This window comes from Rhinolophus sinicus, linkage group LG02 (assembly GCF_036562045.2).
Source record: "Rhinolophus sinicus isolate RSC01 linkage group LG02, ASM3656204v1, whole genome shotgun sequence".
Taxonomy (NCBI): domain Eukaryota; kingdom Metazoa; phylum Chordata; class Mammalia; order Chiroptera; family Rhinolophidae; genus Rhinolophus; species Rhinolophus sinicus.
The window spans coordinates 130,053,679-130,058,191 of record NC_133752.1 but is presented as its reverse complement, the minus strand read 5'-3'; positions in this window follow the sequence as shown (position 1 = coordinate 130,058,191).

The following is a 4,513-nucleotide window of genomic DNA, read 5'->3' as shown; positions in this document are numbered from 1 at the left end:
ATAAAGACTGACCTTTGGGTTTAACTATGTGACAGGAGCAGTTTAAATGGTGTAAAGGTGAAGAAAACCACATTGGAGTCTTTTAAAGAGAGACTGAAAAGAAAGGAATTTGGAGACTACAAATATTAACTAACAACAACACAATTTATTTCTAGGTGTTTTGCAATAAAAGGGAGCAGAGAAATGGGGCAATAGCTAGATGAGGGATGTCAAAAGGGGATTTTATTTCAATGGGAGAAATTTACATGTTGCTAGAATGATCCAGTGGAGAGAGGCAACTGCTGGTGTAGGAGTGTGAAGACAGAATTGATGGAGCCGTGTTCTTGAGGAGACATGCAAAAACAACAGACATTCACTACGAAACATGTGGGAGATTTCAGAAAAAAGGATTTCTAAAAGCCCACAGTAAAGATAAGTATGACCTTATGGCCAGATTATTTAAAATGGACAACAAATTACGAAGGATGAGCGAGACTGCGGGGTGGGAATCTGATGGAGTGAGGACTCTGGCTTGAACCTAAATTTTAATCACCATTGGCTTTCAGACATGTCTGCATGTGGTGTCAGCGCATAAATCCTCCATTATTGTGCCTGAGGAAAGGAGTCTCCTGGGAAAAAATTCATTCTGAAGGAAGAGAAAGTAGGGCGCTTAAGTTTGGACCAATAACTGGCCAGAGGAGAGGGGCAACTAGTACACCATGAAGTCTGTCTCTCAGATTTACCCTCTGGCTTAGCCGCGATAAACACATGTTAGAGTCTTAGGGAGAGGGGAATACAAGAAATAAAAGCTCTTTTACAATACACTATGTAAGATACTAGGATCTCACGACAATCTTATTTTGTTACTCATAAACTGATGCTACCGTGTTTCCCCAAAAATAAGACCTAGCCTGACAATCAGCTCTAATGCATCTTTTGGAGCAAAAATTAATATAAGTAAAATAAGACCGGGTAATATAATATAATATAACATAATGTAATGTAATGTAATGTAATATATAATACCAGGTCTTATATTAATTTTGGCTCCAAAAGACGCATTAGAACTGATTGTCCAGCTAGGTCTTATTTTCGAGGAAACATGGTAACGCACAAAGGAGAAAAGTCTTGATCCCACTTTGGGGCAGCATGGCCTCAGTTCACTAATGACCCTAAAAATTGCCTCCCCTCAACTTTATTTTTTATTTGTTATAATTATTATTTTTTATTATTAGTTTCAGGTGTACAAAACAATGTAATATTTAGACATGTCACCCCTCACAAAATAATAACCCCTCTCCCCCAATCTATTGCCCCTCTGGCATCGTATATAGCTGTTACAGTTCCACTGACTCTATTCCCTATGCTGAATTCCATATCCTGTGACTATATATATTAAATTGTAGTTGACATACAATATTATTCAGCTTCAGGTGTCCAGTGCAGTGGTCAGGCATCTACACCATCCATGAAGTAGTCTCCCTAATAAGACATGTGCCCATCTGACACCCTACAAAATCTTTATAACATTATTGATTATATTCCCCAAACTGTCTTTCATTTCCCCTTGGCAATATTTAACTACAATATTGCCCCCCGTCAGCTTTAACATTTGATGAGTCTACAATGGAGACCAGTCCTAATAGAAGTCAGCCCTCATCATCCTGCAGCAGTGGGAACCGGTTCCAAAAGTAGGAGGGATTTTAATTGCACCTTCTGGAGCCAACACCCTTAGCATGGACATCCCCTGCAGTAGTGGCAGTGGTTGGGCAATCTCAAGTGACTTCATGGGAGGCAAAGGCTTGGGCGTCAGATATCACCCAACGGGACCAGAGAGAATCATGGCAGACACAGGTGATAGCTGAGGTGATTCATTTACACGTATGAGAATCTGTGTCATATCACCTTAGAGCCTCCTAAAGACAACTGCATGAGATTTTGCAGGTTGCTAGAAGTCCCAAGACAGAGGTTTAGGATGAAAATCAGAAAAAAAGATACTATTATTGTTACTATGGTTCCATTTTCTCCTTAGGTTGGTGTGGCTAGAAAACATGGGTTATAAGAAATTACAATCCCATAAAGTTAGTGAGGAAGAAAATACTAAAGAAACACATGTGGCTGAAGAGAACTGAGATATATGACGACGATCCAAAGTGCTGTGCACAACCGAGGACACTTACAGAAGAGAAAGCTCAAGAAGGATACAGTGCAGAACCAGCTGACACTGAGGATAACAAAACAATTGCAGTTAAAAAACAAAACAAAACTATGTTTGGAGAAAGAAAATGATGTAATGCTGACAGATTGCTTTCTTTCTTTTCTTTCTTTCTTTCTTTTTTTTTTTTTAAATAAAGAGAATGGCCATCAAAATGAGAGGGAGAAAACATAACTAAGCAGGAACTGATCTGGATGATGTGATTATGAGATCCTCCACATTATTCCTATTTTTCTCTGTTTTCTGAAAGTTTTAGAACTAGTAGTACTCAAAAATTATTAATATTTTGTTTAAAACAAGGAATTAAAATTTGACATACATAAAAGATTCAGTAAGAGTTCAGCTCAGTGCTTTAGATGATGTAAAGTCTACAGCCCTGATGAATTATTTCCTGAGGCACTAAGAGAACAGATGTGAAGGTAGGTCAACAGCTGATAGTCTTTAAGGCATGATGGAGATCAAGTAAGTTGCCAATAGAGTATATGTAATGATTTTTACAGTTTATACAGCAGCTTTATATGCCTGATATTGGCTACTACTATCTGCTACATGCTACATGCTACACGTTATGCTAGACCAGGAGCCTGCACACTATGGCCCACAGGCTAGTTTAAGCCTGCTGCCTGTTTTTGTGCCAAGTATGAGAAGTGAGATGGTTTGGAAAAAATCAAAAGAAGAATATTTCATGACATGTGAAAATTATATGAAAATCAAACTTCAGTGTCCATAAATAAAGTTTTATTAGAACACAGCCACGCCCATTTATTTATGTATTATCTATGTTGCATTTGTGCAACAATGGCACAGTTGGGTAGTTGTGACAGAGAAGTATGGCCTGCAAAGCCTAGAATAGTTACTATTTAGCCTTTTACTACTACGACTACTACTACTACTGCTGCTACTACTGATAATAATTTACAATTCCTAGGCTAAATGCATATCTGAAGTTATCTCTAATCCATGGCAACTGTGAAAGTTTGTATTTCACCAGGTCCTCTCCAGATCCTGCCCAAAGGAGATGGGCTGGGCAGCCACTATTATCCCTGTCATAAAATGGAAGCTCTGTGCATCTAAATAACTTGCTCGTGGTCACACAGATCACATAGGACTCATGTTGGTCTTCTGCTTGCAAAGCCCACACTCTTTATGCCACGCTATACAGCTAGAAGACTAGTGCTGTAGCCTGATGTGTCACTGTCATGCAGGGCGGCCTGCGGGGTCTCTGCTCCCGCTCCCCACATAAGAACACAGGACATGGTGAGGCCAAAAAGGAACACCCAAGGAGCCATAGAGAGGGGAGTCATACCACTATAGTCTTGCTGGCGGCTGGGTTGGAGACACAGGAAACCAGGAGCCACACGATCCGCAACCCTCACTCCGCCGCCTGCTGGCTCAGTCACCATCTTCTTGCTAGCCCCCATTTGCTGTTAGTGTAGCCACAGCAGTTATATTAGTGGCCAATGGCTCACTGGTTACAGCTGTCGGCCAACTAGCCACAGCTGATGGCCATCCAGTCACAGTTGATGGCCATTTACTACCTGAGCCAGCATGTGAGGCCAAGAGCCTGGAAACTGCACTCCTGGCTCTGTCCCCACAGTCACCACTTTTTTTCAATGGAGAAAACAGTACTCCAGAAATTTTAATCTAGTGAGTTTTACTTTAAATCTCAGAAAAAAAATTAAAATAAATTGCTAAATGAAAGACTATAAAATGTAAAAAGGAAAGTATTCATCAAGGATACTTCTGATCATGGTTCTATACTCTGAAACATATCATATAATATAAATGCATTAAGATATAAGAGAATAAAATTACAGTGCTTTACAGATTTTCAAAGTACAATTACATGTACTATTTTATTTGAGGTCACAGCTCTGTGAGTTTGGCAAGGCAGGGATGGTGGGCACCACTTTGCAGATGAAGCTCAGAAAGATAAAATGGCTCATCTAAAGTCATAAAATGAATTAGTGACAGAGCCAGAACTTGAACCCAGATCTTCTGACTTTCAATTCCGTGTTCAGCATATAATACAAATGCTAATGTTTATCGCACTTTTAATTTGTACCAAGAGCGGTTCTAAATGCTTTACCCATATTGACTTATTTGAGTTTACAATGACACTGTGAAATACGTTTGCTTATTATTCTCTTTTTACAGGTGAGAAAACGAAGTCACAGAGTGATCCAATCAGTTGCTCCAGACCACAGAGCTCACAGTAGATGGTGGAGCCAGGATCTGAACTAGACTACATGGCTCTAGAGCGAGTGTTTAACCCCAGCAAACTGCCTGTTCCTGGAGCATCTGACAGCATCCCAACAT